Here is a 27,787-nt window from a genome sequence, read left to right on the forward strand (position 1 = left end):
GTTAGGTTCTAAGCGATGTATAGATCTGGCCCTGGGATGAATTTCCCATGAAAACTACAGAAGATACTTTGGATTTGTCAACACTCAGTCCTCATGGCTATTTGTCCAACTAGGCTATTTAGGAGTAGCCAGAAGAGCAGAGAGAAATATGTGGCTGTTGGGAGTCTTCTCATAATCCCTAAATCCTGGAATCCTGTGGAAGAGAATCAACTGAGGGCCAATCGTTGTGTGTCAAAAGGACTTACCAGCAAAGTTTAGCGATCTTCCTTGGAAGGCAGAAGATATCAGGAGGCCTCCTAGAATTCTCCTTCAGGAGCAAGAATAACAATAATTAATAATAATAATAATAATAATAATAATAATAATAATAATAATAATAATAATTTATTAGATTTGTATGCCGCCCCACTCCGAAGACTCAGGGCGGCTCACAACAACAATAAACAATATGGTACAAATCCAATAATTAAAAACTAAAGTTAAAAAGAAAAGGAGAAAGCAACGTGAGGCACATCTTGAACTCCAAGAGGGAAAATATCCTTGATGCAGTTTAATTGTTCATAACTTTTCTGGATGCAACCAACCCTCAAAATGAAAAGCATCTGCCTGGTTTCTGCCTTTTTTCATTGTGAAGGATGAGTCCGGACTCAGGTCCTTAATGCTGACCCCTGGGACCTCCTGCTGCCCTTACAACTACCCAATAGGATGAGGTGGATGGATGGATGGATAGATGGATGGACAATGAGAGATAATTCTGCCTTTTTCTATTCAAACAGAGATTTATGAAGATTGCAAAAAGCCACTTCCTGAAACTTACCACAAATTGCCAAACAGCCTAAGTGCAGGATAAAATACTCTCTGTATCTGGTTCCGCCTTCTCCTGAAAACGATAAATATTAGGTATTTGGAGGCACTGAGAAAAATTGCATTGAAATACTGGATATTTATTTATTTATTATTTATTAATCGGACTTATATGCCGCCCCTCTCTGTGGACTCGGGGTGGCTCACAAAATTTTGATTAAAAAAGATACAATATAAAACATTTCTAAGCCAATTAATAGAATAATTACTTTAAAATATTGTCTTAAAACTAGTCATTTAAAAAGGAACAATCACACCCATACTATCACATTTAATACATTTACTGGGTAGAGGCTGGGGTCTAGTGACCCCAAGCCTGCCGACATAGGTGCATTTTCAAGTTCTTACGAAAGGCAAGGAGGGTGGGGGCAGTGCAAATCTCTGGGGGGGAGTTGATTCCAGAGGGCCGGGCCCCCCACAGAGAAGGCTCTTCCCCTAGGCTCCACTAAACAACATTGTTTAGTTGGCGGGACCTGGAGAAGGCCAGATTCTGTGGGACCTGACCGGGCACTGGGATTCATGCGGTAGAAGGCGGTCCCAAAGGTAATCTGGTCCTATGCCATGTAGAGCTTTATAGGTCATAACCAACACTTTGAATTGGGTCCGGAAACCAATTGGCAGCCAATGCAGTCCAGTGCTGAAGAGACATAGACATTAGTGATAGGCGAACCCAACGGTGTTCGGATTCGGTGAGTTCGGACGAACTTCACGCAAAGTTCGGACAAACCCGAACTTGAACTCTGAACACTACGTGACGTCAAAGCTCCGCCCCCGGAATCCCATCGTTTTTTATTTTTACAGATTTTTTATTTTTATTTATTTTTATTTTTACAAAGAAGGATGCCGCAGCGGCGGCGCAAGCAAAGGGAGGTCCTTTCACGTAAAAATAAAAATTTCCTTCAAATTCATAATGAATCATTGATCGGAGGGAATATCAGTGCTTGGAATATTTAATTTTGTGCTTTTTCCCTGTGAAATGACCTATGAATTGGCACACACCAACATTGGGTCTTCCAGAAAGGATGAGGGGAGGATGGTGAGCTGGGCATCCTATTCATGGGGTCCTGGAGGGGGAATTCCCAAGAGAAGAATTTGGGGTGGCCCTTTCCCCGCACAGTGAATTAAATAGGTGATCATTCATGAACTGAGTCCTCATTCCTCAGCTCTCCAGATCAGACATGTAATGTTGGTTAAAATGGGGAGTGGGATTTTTTTAAAGACTCGCACTTTGAAAAGAATGAGGTTTACTTCACTCTTGATTGATTCTCAAACCAACCCTGGAATATCTCCCAAACGGTCCTTACCTTTGACAGTGAAAATGGAAGTTCAAGTCAAGCAAAGCTCCCCCTTGACCTGTGAAGAAACACCATGAGACACTTGTGACAGCTGAAACCCCCAGAATTTGAGGAAAGCTGCCCTACAAAACACCTTCCCTCAGTGGGGATAGTGAATCTTTCCCCGGGAGCTAGCTGTTTCCCCAGAGCTCTTTGAATCCTCTCGACCTGTAGCTCCTCCTGATCCCAAGATCCAAGGAGGTTCCTATGCAAGGAGAAACAGCTATCACGAAGTCCCCACACACTCACCTCTGATCCCAGGATTCCCAGACTGGATTTGAAGATGGGCTGCACTTTGGAATCCATCCCGATCTAGCAGAACAACAAAGAAGCCTCTTCAGACAGCATTCAGGGAACAGCTGTGTAAGGTGGGGGCCTAGAGAGCCTCTTCTAGGATTGTGCGGTTGTGTGAAGGGTCCTGATTATGAGGTTGTGTGAAGGGTCCTGATGGGGGAGGGCTGGGCTAAGCTACCATATGTAAAATGTGAAATTTTATGGAAAAGGTGGGGAGTTTGTGGAGAGAATTTCAAGGTCTCTCGCAGGATCGTCTGGGAAGTCTGCATTGATTGCCGATCAGTTTCCGGTCACAATTCAAAGTGTTGGTTATGACCTATAAAGCCCTACATGGCATCGGACCAGAATATCTCCGTGACCGCCTCCTGCCGCCATAGTTCCCTCTAAGCTGAGCAGTGAGCAATCGCTCACTTAAAAATCATCATCAACTCAGAGTTTTCCAAACCTGCCCAGAAGCCGAGAGGGAAATTTTATTATTATTTCTGTGCCGTCCAGTCCCGAAGGGACTGCCGCTCAGACACTATACTTTTCCGCCCACCCCCAAAAAAATTTAGAGAGAACACTGCGCTGCCGCACGAATCTCAGCGGCCGATTAGGTCCCACAGAGTTGGCCTTCTCCGGGTCCCGTCGACCAAACAATGTTGGCTGGCGAAACACAGGGGAAGAGCCTTCTCTGTGGTGGCCCTGGCCCTCTGGAATCAACTCCCTCCAGAGATTTGAACAGTCCACACCCTCCTTGCCTTCCATAAAATGCTGAAGACCCACTTTTGTCACCAGGCGTGGTGATAATTACCACCTCCCCCCCCTTTTATTATGTTTTTGGCCTTACTGTATGATAGATTAGGTTGAATGTGTATGATTGCATAGTTAGGGATTTTATTATGTTATTAATGCTTTCTTAAATTGTTTTAATTTTTATTATTGGATTTGTAATGTATTGTATTACTGTTCTGCTGTGAGCCGCCCCGAGTCTTCGGAGAGGGGTGGCATACAAATCTAATAAACTATAACTATAAGCCCTTGGAGGAGTAAATGCGGGAAAGGAGAGTGCTTGGATTGGGGCATCCTGAGTCCAAGCCCTACATGACTCAGGGCTCTTGGTTTCTCTCACAAGGTTCTTATGGGCAACTTCCCAGGAAAGAGGCCTGGGAGAAAAGGCAACAGGATGTTAAGGCAACAAGAAACAACCACAAATACAGGAACGGCAGAGGCTGACCTGAAAGTAGAGAAAAGCCCAGTTGTATCTTCCAATCCAATCCTCTCTGGGCTTCATTTTGACCTGCAAGGGCAGAACTGACTTGAAATGAAGGCACAAAGACACACTCACACAATAAGTTGCCCTAGGATTTTTCAAGAGATCCCCTTTTACTTCTGTATGATAAAGAAAGGATGGAGGTTTTGGAGTAAATGTGGGAATGACAGGAGGAATCCCCCCCTTCAAAAAAATCCCATAACCCAAACTCTCCCTTCTCCCCCAATTCCCTCTTCAGCAATACGGCCTCCCTCCCATCGCTCACTTCAAATGCCGAGGGAGCCAAGATGGAGGCAGGGAGAGGCCCAAGGAGTCTCTGGGTCCTCCAGATACTGACCTACGAATCCGGGGGGTCTTCTTGGTAGGAGGGTCAGAAGTATGGATGCTTCCATTCTTCTGGGTCCTGCAACAAGGAACAGAGGGAGAATTACCCTGTTGATCTCAAATAACGGTACAGTATTGCCTTAACGCCCTTTGCTGGTGACAGCTGGTACTTTCCCCAGATTCCGACTCCTCCGTGGAATAAGATCCTGGCTGCCTACAGCGAGAAAACCTTTTCTGGGGAGCCGGAAAAGCCCAAGGGAACATGGGTGAAGAAAGTCCTATGGTGAAGCCGGAGGAGCAATGGTACAATGTAAGGGCATGTCTGAGAACGCGACCAGTAAACTTCCGGTTCTCTTGTCCAGGGACACCCAGAAGAAGCAGCTGGGGCCATTAAAACAGGAACGGAATAAGCAGAATCCATTCTATCGAAATTCTACCGTATCTCAAGACCTAAAATGGTCACCTAACGTCAAAAACGTCATCAAAAAAGCACAACAAAGACTGTTCTTTCTGCGTCAACTCAGGGACCTCAAACTGCCCAAGGAGCTGCTGATACAGTTCTACAGAGGAATCAGTGAATCTGTCATCTGCACCTCTATAACTGTCTGGTTTGGTGCTGCAACCCAAAAACACCGACACGGACTTCAGAGGATAATCAGAACTGCAGAAAAAAAACAACTGCTGCCAACCTGCCTTCCATTGAGGACCTGTATACTGCACAAGTCAAAAAGAGGGTGGGGAAAATATTTACTGACCCCTCGCATCCTGGACACAAACTGTTTCAACTCCTACCCTCAAAATGTCGCTACATTGGTGGTGGGGTGTGAATGCTTGTCTGGTGGCGGGCACTACTGACAGAGCACCTGTTTTATGTTGTGCGTGTGTTCGTATTATTAAAAATTCAATAAAATATTTATTAAATTAAACAAAAAGAACAGTTTTTCCCCCAAATGCCATCATGCTACTAAACATATAATTTTCTCAACACAGTCAAACTATTTACGAAGTCCGCACTACTATTTATTACTACTAGTTTTTTCCCATCATTCCTATCACCCATCTACTCCCACTTATGACTCTATATGACTGTAACATGTTGCTTGTATTCTTAAGATTTTTATTAATATTGATTGTTTCCTCATTGACCCCTTGGACAATCATTAAGTGTTGTACCTCATGATTCTTGACAAATGTATCTTTTTCTTTTATATACACTGAGAGCATATGCACCAAAAACTTGTGTGTGCAATCATACTTGGCCAATAAAGAATTCTATTCTATTCTGAAATTATGCCGATCTTACCATGGAGCATTGCACAAAAAACCCCAAGGGAATTGGACTTGAGAGCACCAACCAGTTAGGGCAACAAGGCAGTATTGAAGAATTAAGAAAAGCAGTAAAAAGAGTAAAAATCTGGCTCTAAGAAGCGCTAGTGAGACCACATTTGGAATACTGTGTTCAGTTCTGGAGACCTCACCTACAAAACGATACTGATAAAATTGAATGGGTCCAAAGACGGGCTACAAAAATGGTAGATGGTCTTAAGCATAAAACTTATCAGGAAAGACTTCATGAACTTGATCTGTATAGTCTGGAGGACAGAAGGGAAAGGGGGAACATGGTCTAAACATTTAAATATGTCAAATGGTTGAATAAGGTTCAGAAGGGAAGTGTTTAATAGGAAAGTGAACACAAGAACCAGGGGGCACAATCTGAGGTTAGTTGAGGGAAAAATCAGAAGCAACGTGAAAAAATATTATTTTACTGAAAGAGTAGTAGATGCTTGGAACAAACTTCCAGCAGACGTGGTTGGTTAATCCACAGTAACTGAATTTAAACATGCCTAGGATAAACATATATCCATCGTAAGATAAAATACAGGAAATAGTATAAGGGCAGACTAGATGGACCATGAGGTCTTTTTCTGCCGTCAGTCTTCTATGTTTCTATGTTTCTAAAAAACTCAGTATCAGCTGAAGCATACACCCCCCACCCCCTGTAATTCACTTAGTAATGGCCGAACCAGAAACATCTAGCTTGCCGAATAGAATGGGATGGGATGGAATAGTTCGAAGGGACCTTTTAGTCCAACCCCCGGCTTAGAGAAATGATCATTGTTGTGTATGCTAATAACCGCTCATTTGCATGACGACCGCGGATTGGCTAAGACGCGGCCAGCAAAATCAAGTGGCTGTCGAGCTACCTGCGGCCGCTTCTTGTCTTGTGAATTAAATGCTGCTGTGCGGTAGAATGAGGTACGTTCCAGCTTAACCCCAATAAACAGAGTTACAACTAAATAAGGTTCAGGAAGGAAGTGGAAAAGTCAAGGGGCAAGTGGTCACAATCTGAGTCACAATCTGAGGTTGGTTGGGGGAAAGTTCCGAAGCAACCCGATAAAATATTATTTTACTGAAAGAGTAGTAGATGCTTGGAACAAACCTCCAGAAGACGTGGTTGACAAATCCACAAGCGGCTGTCAAGGGAAAGGGAAAAGGTTTTTAAAAGGAACTGCAAGCCTGCTGCCGCTTCTTGTCTTGTGAATTGAATAGGTTGAGGCACGTTCCACTTTAACCCCAATAAACAGAGTTACAGCTACAACGGGGCCCTCCTTTATTCAACAATCTAACAATTATCCAACACTTTCTTTAAAGCTTCCAGTGTTGGTTGGAGCATTCACAACTTCTGGAGGCCGGCTGTTCCACAGATCAATTATTCTAATCTTGAAACAGGTCGTTTTCTCAGGGGGGGGGGGGGTTTACACGAGAGCTACAGGGAGAATCGGGTGGAAAAGAAGGGGCGATCCTTCCACGGGACCCACCTCCCGCAATGCAAATAGGTCTCCCCCCCCCCCTTTTCCCTCGTTCAGACGGAAAAAAAGAAAGAAGTCGCCGTTCCCGCCACCGCTCGAATCAACTGCGGGGAAAACGTACAGTAGAGTAGAGCCGAGAGGAAGGTAGGAGAACCGGTCACCCCTCGCCGTTCCTTGCGAAGAGGGAGCCGTAAAGAAACCGGGGAGAGAGAGAAAAGACACGGAGAGACTGGGAGAGCCGGTTACAAAACTTCCTCACGAAGCTTTCAGCGCTCCAAACCAGTGTTTCCCAACCTTGGCCACTTGAAGATATTTGGACTTCAATTCCCAGAATTGATGGCTGGGGAATTCTGGGAGTTGAAGTCCAGCTATCCTCAAGTGGCCAAGGTTGGGAAACACTACTCCAAACAATCGCGCGGCCCCAAACCAGAAGGAAGAAACGCCCCGCCCCCCCTCGCGCCATCCTCAGAGCCCGCAGAGCTCCAGGCTGCCCTCGGAGTTTGCTCCTCTGTGGGTTGACAGACTGACAACAGCCTAAAGCGCGTCTGGGGGCCGCGGTGGCTCCCTTGGGAAGACGCTGAGCCTGCGCTTCGCTGAGGACCGGGGCTCGGCGGCTGGGTCTCCGTGAGCGAAGGGGAAGGAAAGGAGCCTCCTCCGGTTCCCTACCGGCATTCAGGGACCCCCACGCACCCCGAAGAAAGAGCCAGATACACCTGGGCGCCCTACTCTAAGAAAAATAAACAGCACCAGCAACAGCGCTGGCGCCCAGAGGTCCCACTCCTAACCGGAGGGCGATGCGTGGATCCCCGCCACCCCTGAAATAGACTTCGTTTGTTTGTGTGGATCAGCCGCCTCTCAGTCACGGAGGGCATAAAAACGGCACAAATTCTATAAAAGTACACTATATGGACGCATATATATTATATATAAGAATAGTACAGAATATATATTATAATATATAATAATATATAGATATTCATTCCCCCCAGGCCTATACAATTTATGCATGGTATATTTGTATGTACAGTATGTTTGGTTTTTAATAAGGGTTTTTAGTTATTTTAAATATTAGATTTGTTATATGTTGTTTTATTGTTGTTAGCTGCCCCGAGTCTGCGGAATGGGGCGGCATACAAATCCAATAAATGAATGAATGAATGAACGAACGAACGAACGAACGAACGAACGAATACATAAATAAATATACAAACTCTAGAAAGGTACAATATATATAGCCGCATAAATAGTATATATAAGAATAGAATAGTATATGTATTATAATATATAATATAAAAACTCTATAAAGGTACAATATATATATATATAGCAGCATATATAAGAATAGAATAGCATATGTATTATAATATATATTCCGCGGGCAGATGGCAGCCCCTCCAATCTGCCTTCGGCACCCAGAGGCCCCCGCTGCCCTCCTTCTCCCTTCCACCACCTCCTCCCGTCCTCCTGCGCCCCATCTCGGGCTCACCGCGCTGCATGGCTCCTTCTCCGGTTTCTCGTTCTTCTCGCGGGTCGTTTTAGCGGATAATGGTCATCCAAGTTACAGCCTTACTAGCTCGGTTTTATTTGCCACCAAGGGAAGAGTCAGGTTGTGCAAACTCCTCCTATATACTGTACCACGTGTTGAGCAGCAAAGTTCTTCTGCTTTTTTTTTCCTGTGTTGAAGAGTAGTTCCTGTTGGGCACAAACAACAAACTCTGCTTCAAGCTGGAAACGGAGTCAGAGAGAATCTCCAGTTTAGTTTCTGTTTGACCCTTCAAAGTAAAAAACAATAACGGGAACGTACTGAGTCCACTCTTGCGACTCAGCAATTTCCTATATTATACATACACACACACACACACACACATATACATACATACATCAAAATACAAAAATATACATATACATATACATATACATATACATATATATATATGCCGCCCCGAGTTTTCGGAGAGGGGCGGCATATAAATCCAATAAATGAAATGAAATGTAAATGAAATATATATATATATATTTATGTGCGTGTGTGTGTCAAATGTTTTTTTTTAGCTTTTTTTAGTTTTTTTTTAACATTTGACACATACAGAATATAGTTGTCGGCTATAAATAAAAAATTAACTGCCTTGTAATGGTGCTGGGTTGGACCTAGAGGCAAAAAGGAGCTGTGACGTTCCATATATATGACGGTCTTGGTATATTCGGGTTTCTTCCCGTATAGGATTTGGAAATTTCTGGCGACGTTTCGACGAGGTCTCACTCGTCATCTTCAGGCTGGTGTTTCTGTCCTTGTTCTCAGGCGAACACTGCGAGACCTGAGCTGCCTTCCTTCTATAAATACTGGTGGCTGGGTGTGGTTTGATGGCTCAGCAATTGCCTGCTGTGTAGAAACTTCCTGGTGAGTCAGTGGGGTGATAATTGGGGTCGTTGATGTAGCTGAGGTGTGCTGATTAGTTAATGGTTGTAGATTAGGCGTGATATCCTGAGTAGTTGGAACTTGCAGGCTACTTGATTGCTTTACAATGTGTGTTCTGAGTCTGGTTTCTATGGCTGGGATACGTTTGAGGGCTGGTTTCCAGATGTCTGGTAAGCGGGAGGTATCATCCCGCTAGTTCATATTTTGGGGATGTTTTTCTATCTCGATGGCTTCCATGATTATTCTTTTGCTGTAGTGTTCTGTTGTGGAAATTAATTTGGTACTGTCAAAATCAATTTCATGTCCTGTAGTTTTGAAGTGTTGGAAAAGGGAGGAGGTTTTTTCTTTTTTCTTTAATGCATTCTTATGTTCTGCAACACGTGCATTTACTCTCCTGTTAGTTTGTCCAATATATGTGGCTGGGCAGATTTTACACGGTATTTGATAAACTCCCTGGTTTTCTAGTTGGATATTGTCTTTCAGGTTTTGGCGACGTTTCGACGAGGTCTCACTCGTCATCTTCAGGCTGGTGTTTCTGTCCTTGTTCTCAGGTGAACACTGCGAGACCTGAGCTGCCTTCCTTCTATAAACGTCGCCAGAAATTTCCAAACCCTACACGAGAAGAAACCCGAATATACAAAGACCGTCATACCTGTACCCGTGAAAATCTACGAAAACACACACACACACATATATATGTATGTATATATCTATTTTTGTATTTTGATGTATGTATGTATAATATATATGTGTGTGTGTGTGTATTTGCATTATATACAGTATTTGTATTTCTATTATATTTGTATTATATATTTGTATTTATATTTCTCTGTTTTTATATATTTAAGCTATTATTAATTAATTTATTAGGGAGGGTTTTTTAACTGATGGATAATTGGGGTGGGTCTAATAACATGCATGAAATGAAAGTTTGGTATGAGTGGGAGGGGTGGGTGGGATTATGGCATAGAGGTGGTGAATGGGATTGTTATGAATGATGTACCTGGCCCACCTGACACTGGAGAGGCAGGAGGGGAGGGGCCACCGATCTCTGAGGTGGCAGAGGGTCGTAATATTCCAGAGTTGCTGGGGAGAGGCAGATATGGCGGGAGCCACGGAGCTAGCCGTTCCAGGGGAACGAGGGATCGCTGCTTAATAACGATCCCTTGTTCCGGCTCTGTGAGCTCAACCCTGGGCACTGGTGATGAGTGTAATTCTGGCCCTGGACTCAGGCTGCTGCTACTCAATGCCAGGTCGGTGGTAAATAAAGCTCTCCTCAACCGGGATTTGATCCTGGATGAGGAGGCCAACCTGGCATGTGTGACTGAAACCTGGCTGGGCCCGGAGGGAGGAGTTCCTCTCTCTGAAATTTGCCCAGCCGGGTTTCAGATCTGGCATCAGCCTCGACCCCAGGGAATGGGGGAAGGAGTGGCTATTATAGCCAGGGAGAGCCTTTGCCTGTGTAGACTCGTTGCTCCAGAGATTGCGGGCTGTGAGTCCCTCCTGGTGAAGTTGGACTTAGGGGTTCAGGTGGAGTTGTTACTCACGTTCCTGCCTCCCAACTGTGCCTGTGCTGCTTGGGGAGGTAGCCGGGCTGGTGGTGGGGTTCCCCAGACTTATTGTCTTGGGGGACTTTAACCTACCGTCATTTGGCGAAATCTCTGGGCTAGCGCAGGAGTTCATGGCCACCATGACAGCCATGGACCTGACTCAAGTAGTACAGGGTCTGACTCACGAGGGCACAGGGTAAATAAGTAAGTAAGTAAGTAAGTAAGTAAGTAAGTAAGTAAGTAAGTAAGTAAGTAAGTAAGTAAGTAAGTAAGTAAGCAAGCAAGAAAGTAAGTAAGTAAGAAAGTAAGTAAGTAAGCAAGCAAGCAAGTAAGCAACCAAGAAAGTAAGCAAGTAAGTAAGTAAGAAAGTAAGCAAGCAAGCAAGAAAGTTAGTAAGTAAGTAAGTAAGAAAGTAAATAAGTAAGAAAGTAAGTAAGTCAGGAAGTAAGCAGGTAAGCAAGCAAGCAAGCAAGCAAGCAAGCAAGCAAGCAAGCAAGCAAGCAAGCAAGCAAGCAAGCAAGCAAGCAAGCAAGCAAGCAAGCAAGGAAGGAAGGAAGGAAGGAAGGAAAGAAGGAAGGAAGAAAGAAAGTAAGTAAGCAAGTAAGTTTAAGTTTAGTTTAAGTTTAATCAGATTTGTATGCCGCCCCTCTCCGCAGACTCGGGGCGGCTCACAGCAATAACAATACAATGTAAAACAAATCTAATATTTAAGTTAATTTAAAAAACACCACAAATTAAAACCAATCATACACAATAGCGTACCATGCATAAATTTTATAAGCCTAGGGGTAGGGAACATGTCAATTCCCCCATGCCTGACGACAGAGGTGGGTTTTAAGGAGCTTATGAAAGGCTAGGAGGGTGGGGGCCACTCTGATATCTGGGGGGAGTTGATTCCAAAGGGTCGGGGCCGCCACAGAGTAAGTAAGTAAGTAAGCAAGTAAGCAAGCAAGCAAGCAAGCAAGCAAGCAAGCAAGCAAGCAAGCAAGCAAGCAAGCAAGCAAGCAAGCAAGCAAGCAAGCAAGCAAGCAAGCAAGCAAGCAAGCAAGTAAGTAAGTAAGAAAGTAAGTAACCAAGAAAGTAAGCAAGTAAGCAAGTAAGCAAGTAAGTAAGTAAGTAAGAAAGTAGGTAAGCAAGCAAGTAAGGAAGCAAGCAAGTAAGCAACCAAGAAAGTAAGCAAGTAAGTAAGTAAGCAAGCAAGCAAGCAAGCAAGCAAGCAAGCAAGCAAGCAAGCAAGCAAGCAAGCAAGCAAGCAAGCAAGCAAGCAAGCAAGCAAGCAAGCAAGCAAGCAAGCAAGCAAGCAAGCAAGCAAGCAAGCAAGCAAGCAAGAAAGTAAGTAAGTAAGTAAGAAAGAAAGTAAGTAAGCAAGCAAGAAAGTTAGTAAGTAAGTAAGAAAGTAAATAAGTAAGTAAGAAAGAAAGTAAGTAAGGAAGCAAGCAAGAAAGTAAGTACCTGTATATACTCTAGTATAAGCCGAGTTTTTCAGACCCAAAAATGGGCTGAAAAATCTGATCTCAACTTATACTCGGGTCACTGATGAGTCACTATAAGAGGGCGCCCTGCGGGAGTCCGGCAGCCATTGGTGGCTCTGGCTGGCAAGGGACCGGGCTGCGGTGGTCAAGCTTTTCTACCCTCCACGGTTCCAACTTCCAATTAGGAAAGAAGGGCGGCGTGGAGGGATGATGCCGGGCACCGTGGCGCTGCCTTTAAGGCAAATTTGACCAAAGGCTTTCGGGCGCACGGGGAAGAAGAGAGAGAGGCCGTCTGCGTGTGGCCTTTCTCTCTCTCTCCCCCGCCCCACCGGCGTTTCTGTCAGCTTCTCCCCCCGCTCCAGTTCTTCCAGAGGCTCCGTCTTCTCACACACACACACACCTCACCGGTTTCCCATCGCCTTTTCCCCCTCGGCTGGTGCCTTTCCTTGAGCCGGCGAGAGGAGGCAGTGGGAGGGGTGGGGCAGTTGCCGCCTCTCCCCAGCTCAAGCAAAGGCGCCTCCAAAGGCAGCGCAGACAGTGGGAGAGAGCGAGTGCGAGCCTGGATGAGAAGCGGCTGGCTACCTTCTTATTTATTTATTTATTTATTTATTTATTTATTTATTTATTTATTTATTTATTTATTTATTTATTTTATTATTTAGATTTGTATGCCGCCCCTCTCCGTGAACTCGGGGCGGCTCACAACAGGCATAAACAAATCGTACAAATCCAAATAGATTCAAATAAATTTAAATATTTAAAAAGTTTAAAAAAGAACCTCGATATACTAACAAGCACACACACAAACATACCATACATAAATTGTACGTGCCTGGGGGAGATGTTTCAGTTCCCCCATGCCTGACGACAAAGGTGGGTTTTAAGAACTTTACGGAAGGCAGGGAGAGTAGGAGCAGTTCTAATCTCCGAGGGGAGTTGGTTCCAGAGAGTCGGGGCCGCCACAGAGAAGGCTCTTCCCCTGGGGCCCGCCAACCACCATTGTTTAGTTGACGGGACCCGGAGAAGGCCAACTCTGTGGGACCTAATCGGTCGCTGGGATTCGTGCGGCCGCAGACAGTCTCGGAGATATTCTGGTCCAGTGCCATGAAGGGCTTTAAAGGCCATAACCAACACTTTGAATTGTGACCGGAAACTGATCGGCAGCCAATGCAGACTGCGGAGTGTTGGTGTAACATGGGCATACCTAGGTAAGCCCATGACTGCTCTCGCACGATCTGAAGTTTCCGAACACTTTTCAAAGGTAGCCCCATGTAGAGAGCGTGTCCCCTTTCAGTTGCGTTTAAAACCCAGAGCTTGAAGTTCCCCCTCAATTGGGAGGAGAGGAAAACGTGCCATTTGGCAGCTGATTGATTGCACTTGCACGGGCTGGGTGAGGAGAGCCCTACACAGCCTTAGGCGGCTGGGAAAGTGAGGGGGGGAGCCAAGGGAACAAAAAAAGGGGGGAGGATGAGCTTTGGAGGGTGTGTGTATGTGTGTGTATTTGTCAACAAATAAACCCTATCAGAGTCCTCAGGACGGAGGAAGCCCTAGAGCGGCGTGGGGGTGGGCGTGTGAATGAATGGGAAGCCAAGGCAACAAAGAAAAAGGGGGAGGGTGAACTTTGGAGGGCGGGGGGCGTGTGTGTGTATGTGTGTGTTTGTGTTTGTGTGCGTGCGTGCCCCCCTCCCCCCCCCCGTGAAATATGCCAGCTACCTCTTTGAAGGAGTGAGTGTGTAGCCAAAGTTCCTCCTTTTCCCCTGGCTGAAACCAGTAGGGGTTTTTTTTTGTTTACTCCTCACTCCCTCCTTAACTATTCCTTGCTCTCTCTGCGTTGCCCTTAGTTGGATTAAAAAGGCCCCCTGCTGTCCGATTCTCCTCCCCCCCCTTTCAAAGGATTTAAACTGTTTAAAAAATGGTATTTTGTGGTAGTTGCTGTCCTTGCTTGGATAGGATCTAATAAAGTGTAATGAGGCAAGAGCTAGACAGGAATTTCTAAAAGTGTGTTTGTGGATCTTTAAAAGTTGCCTTTTATAAAGTGGGTTTGAGAGCAAGTTTCAATTAACAAGTATGAGGGGAAGCATTTTACATATTTTAAAGATGAGTTTGATTCTAAATAGGACCTGCATATTTAGGATACAAAACCACAAGAGCTGTCTGTGTTTAGCAAGTTTTGCTTGTCTCACTAGTCTTTCTTTCTTTCTTTCTTTGTATCTATCTATCAATCTATCTATCTTTCTTTCTATCTACCTTTCTATCTACCTTTCTATCTATCTATCTATCTATCTATCTATCTTTCTATCTATCTATCTTTCTATCTATCTACCTTTCTATCTCTCTCTCTCTCTTTCTTTCTATCTATATATTTATCATCTATCTATCTATCTATCTATCTATCTATCTATCTATCTATCTATCTATCTATGATCTTTCTATCTATCTATGATCTTTCTATCTATCTATCTATCTTTCTTTCTATCTATGTATCTATCTATCTATCTATCTATCTAATATATCTATCTATCTATCTATCTATCTATCTATCTATCTATCTACCTACCTTTCTTTCTATCTTTCTATCTATCTTTTTTCTATCTATCTATCATCTTTCTTTCTATCTGTCTATCTATTTATCATCTATCTATCTATCTATCTATCTATCTATCTATCTATCTATCTATCTATCTACCTACCTTTCTTTTTTCTATCTATCTATCATTTTTCTATCTATCTTTCTTTCTTTCTATCTATCTATCTATCTATCATCTATCTATCTATCTATCTATCTATCTTTCTATCTATCTATCTATCTATCTATCATCTTTCTTTCTGTCTATCTATCTATTTATCATCTTTCTATCTATCTATCTTTCTATATTTCTATCTATCTATCTACCTACCTATCTACCTGCCTACCTACCTTTCTTTCTTTCTTTCTTTCTTTCTTTCTTTCTATCTTTCTATCTATCTATCATTTTTCTATCTACCTATCTTTCTTTCTTTCTATCTATGTATCTATCTATGTATCTATGTATCTATGTATCTATGTATCTATCTATCTATCTATCTATCTATCTATCTATCTTTCTCTTTCTTTCTATCTATCTATCTATCTATCTATCTATCTATCTATCTATCTATCTACCTACCTACCTACCTACCTACCTACCTACCTACCTTGCTTTCTATCTATCTATCTATCTATCTATCTATCTATCTATCTATCTATCTATCTATCTATCTATCTATCTATCATTTTTCTATCTATCTTTCTTTCTATCTATGTATCTATGTATGTATGTATCTATCTATCTATGTATGTATCTATCTTTCTATCTATCTATCTATCTATCTATCTATCTATCTATCTATCTATCTATCTATCTATCTATCTATTTTTCTTTCTATCTATCTATCTATCTATCTATCTATCTATCTATCTATCTATCTATCTATCTATCTATCTACCTACCTACCTACCTACCTATCTATCTTCCTTTCTTTCTATCTATCCTTTTAGTGGAAAAGGACACAAATTCCTTTGGACTGCAAGGTACTAGAATATAATGTAATAAAGTTGTGATGCATCTTTTCTTTCCTCCTTCCAACCAAATACCCTGCTTTCCTCCCTGCCTTGGGGGGGGAAAGTTTATTGCTCTGCCTACTTCTCCCCCCCCCTCCTTCCCTTCCCCTTTTTTTCTTGGGTGCAATGTTGTAATAATTCAGAACTAATAATGAAGAAGTGACTTATAGAGGGGTTAGAAATAGCAACTGTGGCGCAGCAAGTAATTCATACATAGGACAAAAGTAATCATGTGAGCCATTGCTATACGTGTAACTGCTTAGCGTATGTAACCCAATAAAAGAGAGTCCTGGTCTTCGGATTGGGTTCGTCTCACTTTGAACCAATGCTGTGTGCGTTGCCTTCTTGCATCCCCGAGGTTGACCCACTGGTGGGGGGTTGGAAACCCCTCAGTGCAAGAATGAGAGTTTAGGAGGAGGGGGGGGGGCTGGAAAAGAAAAGGAGAGATAGGGGCGTGCTGGCAGCTGTCAAAATAACCCGTCAACCCTGCAATATCACCCTCTGGAGCAGGGGTCCCCAAACCTTTTACACAGGCGGCCAGCTCACTGTCCCTCGGACTGTTGGAGGGCCGGACTATAAAAAAAACCTATGAACAAATCCCTATGCACACTGCACATACCTTATTTAAAGTAAAAAACAAAATGGGAACAAATACAATATTTAAAATAAAGAAGAAGTAATAAGTAATTAATAATTAAGTAATAAAGTAATTTATACTTCTTTATTAACAAGTACATTTAAACTTAAATCAACAAACTCCATTTCTCCTCCCTTCCCTCCCTCCTTCCTCTCCACTTCTCTCTTCCCTCTTCCTTTTCTCTCATTTGTTTCATTTTCCTCTCCCTTGTTCTTTCCCTCCATCATTTTCTCATTTTTCTCTTTCTCTCTCTCTCTTTCTTTCCATCTCTCCCTCTTCCTTTCTCTCTCCCTCTCTATCTCTCCCTCTTTCTCTTTCTCTCTCTCTCTCTTCTTTCTTTCTCTCACTCATTCTCTTTCTAACTCTCCTTCTTTGTATCTCTCACACTTTCTCTCCCCCTCTCTCTACAGTATTTCTCTCTTTCTCTCTCTCCCTTTCTATCTCTCCTCTTCATTTCTCTCTCCCTCTCTATTTCTCCCTCTTTCTCTCTCTCTCTCTCTCTTCTCTCTTTCTCTCACTCATTCTCTTTCTAACTCTCCCTCTTTGTATCTCTCACACTTTCTCTCCCCCTCTCTCTATTTCTCCCTTTCTCTCTCTCCCTTTCTATCTCTCCTCTTCATTTCTCTCTCCCTCTCTATCTCTCCCTCTTTCTCTTTCTCTCTCTCTCTCTTCTCTCTTTCTCTCACTCATTCTCTTTCTAACTCTCCTTCTTTGTATCTCTCACACTTTCTCTCCCCCTCTCTCTATTTCTCCCTTTCTCTCTCTCCCTTTCTATCTCTCCTCTTAATTTCTCTCTCCCTCTCTATCTCTCCCTCTTTCTCTTTCTCTCTCTCTCTCTTCTCTCTTTCTCTCACTCATTCTCTTTCTAACTCTCCCTCTTTGTATCTCTCACACTTTCTCTCCCCCTCTCTCTATTTCTCCCTTTCTCTCTCTCCCTTTCTATCTCTCCTCTTCATTTCTCTCTCCCTCTCTATTTCTCCCTCTTTCTCTTCCTCTCTCTCTTCTCTTTCTCTCACTCATTCTCTTTCTAACTCTCCCTCTTTGTATCTCTCACACTTTCTCTCCCCCTCTCTCTATTTCTCCCTTTCTCTCTCTCCCTTTCTATCTCTCCTCTTCATTTCTCTCTCCCTCTCTATCTCTCCCTCTTTCTCTTTCTCTTTCTCTCTTCTCTCTTTCTCTCACTCATTCTCTTTCTAACTCTCCTTCTTTGTATCTCTCACACTTTCTCTCCCCCTCTCTCTATTTCTCCCTTTCTCTCTCTCCCTTTCTATCTCTCCTCTTCATTTCTCTCTCCCTCTCTATTTCTCCCTCTTTCTCTTTCTCTCTCTCTCTCTTCTCTCTTTCTCTCACTCATTCTCTTTCTAACTCTCCCTCTTTGTATCTCTCACACTTTCTCTCCCCATCTCTCTATTTCTCCCTTTCTCTCTCTCCCTTTCTATCTCTCCTCTTCATTTCTCTCTCCCTTTCTATTTCTCCCTCTTTATCTTCCTCTCTCTCTCTTCTCTTTCTCTCACTCATTCTCTTTCTAACTCTCCTTCTTTGTATCTCTCACACTTTCTCTCCCCCTTTCTCTATTTCTCCCTTTCTCTCTCTCCCTTTCTATCTCTCCTCTTCATTTCTCTCTCCCTCTCTATCTCTCCCTCTTTCTCTTTCTTTCTCTCTCTCTTCTCTCTTTCTCTCACTCATTCTCTTTCTAACTCTCCCTCTTTGTATCTCTCACACTTTCTCTCCCCCTCTCTCTATTTCTCCCTTTCTCTCTCTCCCTATCTATCTCTCCTCTTCATTTCTTTCTCCCTCTCTATCTCTCCCTCTTTCTCTTTCTCTCTCTTCTCTCTTTCTCTCACTCATTCTCTTTCTAACTCTCCCTCTTTGTATCTCTCACACTTTCTCTCCCCCTCTCTCTATTTCTCCCTTTCTCTCTCTCCCTTTCTATCTCTCCTCTTCATTTCTCTCTCCCTCTCTATCTCTCCCTCTTTCTCTCTCTCTCTCTTCTCTCTTTCTCTCACTCATTCTCTTTCTAACTCTCCTTCTTTGTATCTCTCACACTTTCTCTCCCCCCTCTCTATTTCTCCCTTTCTCTCTCTCCCTTTCTATCTCTCCTCTTCATTTCTCTCTCCCTCTCCCTCTCTATCTCTCCCTCTTTCTCTTTCTCTCTCTCTCTCTTCTCTCTTTCTCTCACTCATTCTCTTTCTAACTCTCCCTCTTTGTATCTCTCACACTTTCTCTCCCCCTCTCTCTATTTCTCCCTTTCTCTCTCTCCTCTTCATTTCTCTCTCCCTCTCTATTTCTCCCTCTTTCTCTTTCTCTCTCTCTCTCTTCTCTCTTTCTCTCACTCATTCTCTTTCTAACTCTCCTTCTTTGTATCTCTCACACTTTCTCTCCCCCCTCTCTATTTCTCCCTTTCTTTCTCTCTTTCCCTTTCTATCTCTCCTCTTCATTTCTCTCTCCCTCTCTATTTCTCCCTCTTATTATATCAATTGGTAAAATCTTGTGTGCTGCCACGGGCAGGTTAAAAGACCTCAGCGGGCCGTAGTTTGGGGACCACTGCTCTGGAGAAATAAAAAGTTTCCACTTTGCAAACCAGGAAGCAAAACAAACCGGCACACTTCCCAGCCTGTGCTCAGGAAAGTAATCCTATGCCTGCAAGCCGGTACGACCTGGGATATTGTGGAATGCCAGCTCTGACCTTACAGATGGAATCGGGCTGCCAGTCCATGAAAAATCAAATCAAAACAAAACAAAAAAAACTCCTGGGTGGAAATGCAAGGATTCCATAGATCAATTTCTTTTTTAAAAAAATGTGTGATTCCTCAAAAGTATGCAGATGAGTTTCATTCCTATGAAACTGGCGTCTTGCAATGTAACTTCAACAGCTAAACTCTGCTGAGTAAAATCCTGCAAATTTCCCCAAAGTTCTAATTTTTGGATATGTCTGGAACTCTCATAACATCAAGACATCTTCCTCTGCAACAGAAGTGATAAATTTAGGAAGCAAGTGCAGCCTCAAGCCCCATGCCTATAACATTGAAAAAGATGTACAGTATGGCATTTTATGGATAGGTTTACTCATCTAAGGAGCTGTCGACGACGGCTTTACCCCCATTTCTTTGAGAGCGATACTGGTATGACCTTTTTCCCCTTAGAAACATAGAAACATAGAAGACTGACGGCAGAAAAAGACCTCATGGTCCATCTAGTCTGCCCTTATACTATTTCCTGTGTTTTATCTTAGGATGGATATATGTTTATCCCAGGCATGTTTAAATTCAGTTACTGTGGATTTACCAACCACGTCTGCTGGAAGTTTGTTCCAAGGATCTACTACTCTTTCAGTGAAATAATATTTTCTCACGTTGCTTTTGATCTTTCCCCCAACTAACTTCAGATTGTGTCCCCTTGTTCTTGTGTTCACTTTCCTATTAAAAACACTTCCCTCCTGGACCTTATTTAACCCTCTAACATATTTAAATGTTTCGATCATGTTCCCCCTTTTCCTTCTGTCCTCCAGACTATACAGATTGAGTTCATTAACTCTTTCCTGATACGTTTTATGCTTAAGACCTTCCACCATTCTTGTAGCCCGTCTTTGGACCCGTTCAATTTTGTCAATATCTTTTTGTAGGTGAGGTCTCCAGAACTGAACACAGTAATTCCAAATGTGGTCTCACCAGCGCTCTATATAAGGGGATCACAATCTCCCTCTTCCTGCTTGTTATACCTCTAGCTATGCAGCCAAGCATCCTACTTGCTTTTCCTACCGCCCGACCACACCGCTCACCCATTTTGAGGCTGTCAGAAATCACTATCCCTAAATCCTTCTCTTCTGAAGTTTTTGCTAACACAGAAGTACTTAAGTACATCACAACATGTATTGATTTGGTGAACATGGGAATGAATGAATGGATTTGGCTGAGGAAAATAGGGCAACTCAAACCCCAGAACAGCTGACATGGTGCTATTTGTACCATTTTTACCTAAAAGGACCACATCTGGCCAACGTGGTTCCCAGGAATTCCCATCCTCCTTTGGAAGGTGGTAAAATCACAGGGGCTATAATTTGGGGACAGGTTGCACCTTCCTCTGTGAAAGTGGTAATGCTCAGTTCCAAACTTCTGAAGATTATTTGAAGATACGAAGGAATACTTTATAGGCAAACTAACTTATGGATGGGGCTTTTCAAGAAACAGCTAATTTTCACAGATGCATACAATGGATTTAGAAAGTAGCCCCTGGTGACAATTGATTATTTCCTAGATTTCTATTTATCCATAGCCAGCTACCATTTCTTTCCCACAAGATTCAACTTCCTATTCACACACACACACAATCTCTCTTTTGTGTGTCGCTTATGAGAAAATAATGATGTCATATTAAGAAATTAATATTACATATCACTGTGTACTGTTTTTGTGTAGTGTGCATTTGTTTTTATTATAATTATTATAAAAGTCAATACAAATTTTATTTTGCTAGGCCTCTGATTTTGTCCCACTGCCAAGGAATGCAACAAGACTTTTTGGCATGATTTACATTTGACAAACCCACATTGGCTTTTGGTTATGATTTTACCTCGAGATTCCCCACTTGTGTAGTTTGATGTAACACAACTTTTGTTCCCAGCTTTTAAATGTTATATTCCAATTGCTTATGTCTAAAACAAATTAAAAATTGCTTACATTCATCATAAACTTCGCTTTTGTGACCACGGCAATGAAAATTATGCATTTTTACTATAGAAACAGACGATTTTGCATCTTCTCATTTATACAGTCAGACTAAGAACACTATATGCATTGCAAATTTACACAGATTACCAAAAACTGTTCAGAAGTGTGTGGTTTTCCGAGATTTACGACTATACTGCAAATCAGTTTCACGAATCAATCCCCAAATATAGTCGCCCATCATATTTTCGTTATATTGTCCTTGGTAGCTGCGTTCAAAGTTCCTAATGTCCTGGTGAAAGCGCTCGCCTTGGTCCTCTGAATAAGCTCCCATGTTCTCTTTGAACTTATCAAGATGAGCATCAAGGATATGGACATAGGGGAAGGTCCGGTAGGGAAGGTTTGCCTATTTGCCGATCACTCTAAAGTGTGCAATAGGGTTGATATTCCTGGAGGGGTCTGTAATATGGTAAATGATTTAGCTTTACTAGATAAATGGTCAAAGCAATGGAAACTGCAGTTTAATGTTTCCAAATGTAAAATAATGCACTTGGGGAAAAGGAATCCTCAGTCTGAGTATTGTATTGGCAGTTCTGTGTTAGCAAAAACTTCAGAAGAGAAGGATTTAGGGGTAGTGATTTCTGACAGTCTCAAAATGGGTGAGCAGTGTGGTCGGGCAGTAGCAAAAGCAAGTAGGATGCTTGGCTGCATAGCTAGAGGTATAACAAGCAGGAAGAGGGAGATTGTGATCCCCTTATATAGAGCGCTGGTGAGACAACATTTGGAATACTGTGTTCAGATCTGGAGACCTCACCTACAAAAAGATATTGACAAAATTGAACGGGTCCAAAGACGGGCTGCAAGAATGGTGGAAGGTCTTAAGTATAAAACATATCAGGAAAGACTTAATGAACTCAATCTGTATAGTCTGGAAGACAGAAGGAAAAGGGGGGACATGATCGAAACATTTAAATATGTTAAAGGGTTAATTAAGGTTCAGGAGGGACGTGTTTTTAATAGGAAAGTGAACACAAGAACAAGGGGACACAATCTGAAGTTAGTTTGGGGAAAGATCAAAGGCAACATGAGAAAATATTATTTTACTTAAAGAGTAGTAGATCCTTGGAACAAACTTCCAGCAGATGTAGTTGGTAAATCCACAGTAACTGAATTTAAACATGCCTGGGATAAACATATATCCATTGTAAGATAAAATACAGGAAATAGTATAAGGGCAGACTAGATGGATCATGAGGTCTTTTTCTGCTGTCAGTCTTCTATGTTTCTATGTTTCTATTTTGAGTGACATCCTGCAGCCCATTGCAGCATAATTCTTTATCAGAGTCTGAACCAGTTGTACATAGTTTTCATCTTTGATTGCCTAAGAAGCCATGAACCACTGTGACAAAACTATTCCAAGCTGCTCTCTCCTTCCTATATGAGTGCCCACATCCATAATTCCATGCCTGGGGAAGGCAAAAACAGATTCCCCCACACCACACTCCCAGATGCCCTCTGGAGGCCGGAAATGGTCTGTTTCCCGCCTTCTGGCAAGCCCAATAGGCTCATGTTTTGCCCTCCCCAGGCTCCAAAGGATTCCCTAGAGCCGGGGGACCGTAAAAATGCCCTTCCCCAACCTCTGGAGGCTCTCTGGAAGCCAATAACGCCCTCTGTGAGAGTCATAAATCAGCTGGCTGGCACACACATGCACGTTGGAGCTGAGCTAGGGCAATGGCTTGCATGCCAGCAGACATGGCTCCGCGTGCCACCTGTGGCACTGGTGCCATGGGTTCGCCATCGCTGAACTAGCCCATTCTCTTTTATGTCTCTATGGTAACACTCCTCAATGGATTATTCTATGAAATATTAGCCCATTGCTCCATCTTCAGTTCTTTCCACCTTTGAGTGCCTATGTCTTTTCTTGTGTGTGGCTGCTTGGATGGTGTTGTGGTTAGCTCTGGCCTTGCTCCTGCACATGCTGCAGGCCTGTTTTGCCTCCGGTGGAATCTGCTGATGAAGGCTCCTCTGACCAAGAAGACATGAGTGACAGGGAGGAGGATTGTGTGGCAGACAGCTCAGAAGGAGATCAATTATCTAGCTCCTCCTTGGATTCAGAACAAGAGTTAATGATACAGCCAGGCATGTGGAGATCAATGCATAGGCAACAACAACTGAGAGATTATTATCAAAGAAAATGAGGCCACCTGTGGTTGGGTGGGGCTGTAGTAATTAGTGAGGCTGCTATAAATAGCAGCCTGTGGCTTTGGCCATTGTGGAGGATTATCTGATTGTCGTGTTTCGTGACTGCTTTACTGACTTTGATTTTTTGTGTGATTTTTTCCCCACTTTGAAACTAAATCAGAGCAAAGTGTGTTTCACTTTGTGAAAGAAGAAGGACTGTGAATTGCCTCACAGCTGCAAGATAAGTATCACAGAACTGATAAGGGACTTGTACAAATTACCAGTTTTTTGGAGACGAGTGCTCTTTGCTATACCAAAAGAGGGCTTGGTTTAAGTGAATTTTCATTATAAAGAACATTGTTTTGAATTTTCAAATGTGTGTGTGTCTGAAATTTGTACCTGTGAATTTTTGGGAGGATTCTACCAGCGAGCCGGACAGAACAGATGGTAAATAAGATTCAGGCTCATGAAAACCATGCTTGCATATTCTGCGCATTAATAAGCTGCCTGCCATGTCTGGCTCCTTGGATGATCCGTACATTGGCTGTTACAAACATAGCTCAGTCTACAGTTTTTTTTCAGTTTTTCCTGTGTGAATCATTTGATGACAAATGTATGGAAAGTGGATCAAGGTACACTGGGTATAGTGTGCCCACCTGCACACTATACTCAGTCAACCTTGATCCACTTTTTATACATTTCTAATTTTCCTGACTGCATCCAATCTGACAACTAGAGGTGCTGTACCCATTAAAATTTCTTCACAGTCAAGGCCAACGTTCCCTCTAATTTTTTTTCGGTGTGGGCGGAAAAGTATAGGGTCTGAGCGGCAGTCCCCTTGGGACTGGGTGGCATAGAAGTATGTATGTATGTATGTATGTATGTATGTATGTATGTATGTATGTATGTATGTATAAATAAAATCCCTTCTTTTTTATTAAAAGAAATTAATAATAAAACAAAACCAAAATCTATTACTATTAAAACTAAAACAACCAGCAAAACCAAAAACATAACTATTAATAAAAACAGGTGAGGGCTTATTATTAAAGTGCTTTTACTATATGCTTTAAATCAAGAGTCACTTCTCTCTGTTTCTCTCTTTCCTGTCATTCTCTGCCTCAATCATTTTCTCATTTCTCTTTTTTCTCCCTTTTTTCTATCATCTCTCTCTTCCTTCCACTCTTCTCTCTCTTGCTTTCTCTCTTGCTTTCTTCCTCACTCTCCTCCTTCCTTTCTTGCTCTCTCTCTCTTCCTTCCTCTCTTCCCTCTCTTGCTTTCTTTCTCTCTCCCCCCTCTTGCTCTGTTTCTCACTTTCTGTCTCCCTCTCCTTTCTATCTCGCTCTGTCTGTTGCTCTCTCTCTCTTGTTCTCTTTCTCTTTCATGAGAAATCAGATATCCTTTACAAGTAAAGACCTTTACACATTCCATACATTTGTATGGTCTCTCCTCTGTGTGGATCCTTTCATGAGAATTAAGTCCTTTCTGAGTAAAGCTCTTTCCACATTCCAGCCATTTATATGGTCTTTCCCCTAGGCCAGTGATGGGCAACTTTTTGAGCTTGGTGTGTCAAAATTCGCCAAAAAACTGAGTATAACTCGGGTGGTGTGTCACCTTGAGAAAAAAACTGGGCGGCATAGAAATATATGTATGTAGATAGGTAGGTAGGTAGGTAGGTAGATAGGTAGGTAGATAGACAGATAAACAAACATAAAATAAATATAAATATAAATAAATAATAAATCCCTTCTTTTTTATTAAAAGAAATTAATAATAAAACAAAACAAAACTCTATTACTATTAAAACTAAAACAACCAGCAAATTCAAAAACATAACTATTAATAAAAACAGGTGAGGGTTGGGGTTTTTTTTCTCTGTTATTATGTTTATGTTTATGTTATTATATGTTTTAAATCAAGAGTCACTTCTCTCTCTCTTTCTCTTTCCTGTAATTCTCTGCCTCAATCATTTTCTCATTTCTCTTTTTTTCCTCTCCTTTATTCTATCATTTCTCTCTCTCTCTCTTCCTATCTTCTCTCTCTCACTCTTTCTCTGACTCTCCCTTCCTTTCTTTCCTTCTCTCTTCCTTCCACTTTTTTCTCTTTCTCTCTCTCTCCCTTCCTTTCTTTCTCTTCCTTCCACTTTTTTCTCTTTCTCTCTCTCTCCCTTCCTTTCTTTCTCTTCCTTCCACTTTTTTCTCTTTCTCTCTCTTTTCCTTCCTTCCCCTTTTCCCCTCCCTATCTTTCTCCCTCTCCCCCTTTATATTTATCTCTTCCTTCCTCTCTTCCTCCCTTTCTCTCTCCCTCTCGTTCACTTTTCTCTCTTCCTCCCTTTCTCTCTCCCTCTCGTTCACTTTTCTCTCTGTGGCGAACCCCCAAACTGTTCAGATTCAAGAAAAAGCTTATCAAGGGGGGTGGGGGGTTGTAAAAATCTAGTTATGAGCCGCCAAAGGAGGAAGCAAATGGTGCGACGTCCACGCAGGGTTTTTTTTCAGACTCTCTTTTTTGCGAGCCCGGCATGATTTTTTAAAATTACAAATTAATAACCTGGTAAGGGTTTACCTTAGCACCGTCTCCTGTAACACCGTTCTGGAAGGCGAGCAGGGAGCAGAGGGGCGAGGGTGAGGGGTGCAGACCCTGAAATAGGCCTGCAACACCTCCCCTCGCTCCCAGCGGCCCCTGCGAGCCAACCACCGTTCGTGGTGGGCTCCGACGCTTGGCGCCACGCCAATCAATATTCCCTCTAATTTTTTCCCGGTGTGGGCAGAAAAGTATAGTGTCTGAGCGGCATTCCCTTTGGGCCTGGGCAGCATAAAATAAATAAATAAATAAATAAATAAATAAATAAATAAATAAATAAATAAATAAATAAATAAATAAATAAATAAATAAATAAATATTCATGCCTGAGCAGTGCTATGTATTTTGTCAATAGTTAATGAATCTAACCATAGAGGTTCTCAAATTCTGAAACAGATTCCTAAAAAGATAAACCAATTTATGTAACCCACTTTATGAATAAATTAATCCTTTCACTGGCATAAGGGCTAGGCAAGGAAATACTTTTAAATGTCATGTTATAATATATGTTAAATAAAACAATTACATAATTGTATAATTTAATTTTCAAATATTTATTTTATTTAAAATATGATATTTATGACTATGTTTTGATGGGATGAATGAACTTGCTTACTTTTGTTGACACCTGAATCAATGTCTGATAATTGCAAAAAAAACCTTGAGTCACAGAAGTAGAAATGCCACAAACGTTTATCAGCACTGTCAATGAATTGATCATTAGTCGAGTCTTCGGAGAGGGGCGGCATACAAATCTAAGTAATAAAAATAAATAAAATAATAAATATTAGGATTGGGTAAAAATGTTTCCATGCTAAAAAGCCAAAAATGTAAAAAATGATTTGGAATAGTAAATTTCACTATTAAAAAGTCACTCAAAAGATTATGGAATTACCAGTATGCTAGTGGGGATATATGAAACAAACATTTTCGACAGAAGCAATGCACAGTAACATTTGTTATCATAATTTAAATGATTTAGTTGGCAGCTCATACACTTCTTGCCGTTACTAAAAAAAAGAAGCTGAAAATTGGTTTGTAAGCATAGCAATGCCCACAATTCCAAATTTGATTATCATGTCTGAAACAAATATTTTTTAAAATTCCTACATACCACTTCCAAACCAATGTTGAACTTCTTACTTTATAGAGAAGAAAACAATTTCTAGCTTTGTTTTTCAAAACCCATAAACATTGAAAGAATTGCTATCTCCTCTTATAAATTCTGTGCAGTATTAGGAGAACAATATCTAACATATATGGGAACAGAGAGAGGGAAAAGGGAAGAGACCGAACCGCCACCTTCTCCCTCAGCAATTGTCATGGCACCCATCGCCCGCATAGAGACACCCCCTCCCCTCTGAGGAAGGCGACTCCCTGCCCTCCACCGTTAAAGAAGCCCACCCGCAGAGAAACCGCCGGGCTCGAGATCCGCCACCCACCTTACAGAGAGATACTGGTGCTCCGCCCCACTCCTCCTCCTCCCCCGGGATTTCCTCTTTCCCGCCCCAGACTTTCCCTTATTCCCCCTGCAAACAACACGGGGGGAACTAGGCATCTCACCTCCCGCTTGTTCCTGGCTGTGCTTGTCCGCTGGCTGTTCTCTCCGGCACCTGGGCCAGGCGGCTCAGGGGACGGCGTGGTGCTTTCCCCCGGCCCCAGCCCAGCTTGGCCTTCACACCAAGCGGTTTCTCAGCCGCTGGCGAGACTGTTCCCTCGGCATGGGTGGAGTGGGGAGGAGGAGGATGACTGGCTGCCCGGCACTTTGAAAATGCCGCTGCCGCCCCCCTCAGCAGGGGGGAGGGAGGAGGCCACTCCCCCCCCAGGAA

At 42.5% G+C, this 27,787-nt stretch overlaps 2 long non-coding RNA genes across 2 annotated transcripts in view; one reads left to right on the forward strand and one right to left on the reverse strand.

The window, feature by feature from the left end:
• The window catches only part of LOC139163158 (uncharacterized), a 94,998-nt gene that overhangs the window by 50,388 nt on the left and 16,823 nt on the right, over window positions 1-27,787 (forward strand). The gene's annotated exons all lie outside the window — the stretch shown is intronic.
• Window positions 2,441-4,148, reverse strand: LOC139163163 (uncharacterized). Its single transcript, XR_011558435.1, has 3 exons — window positions 4,082-4,148; window positions 3,709-3,771; window positions 2,441-2,510 (listed from the first exon to the last, which is right to left on the reverse strand). It is a non-coding gene; the product is annotated as an uncharacterized lncRNA (long non-coding RNA).

The sequence above is a fragment of the Erythrolamprus reginae genome, chromosome 2 (genome assembly GCF_031021105.1).
Source record: "Erythrolamprus reginae isolate rEryReg1 chromosome 2, rEryReg1.hap1, whole genome shotgun sequence".
NCBI classification, from domain to species: Eukaryota; Metazoa; Chordata; class Lepidosauria; order Squamata; family Dipsadidae; genus Erythrolamprus; species Erythrolamprus reginae.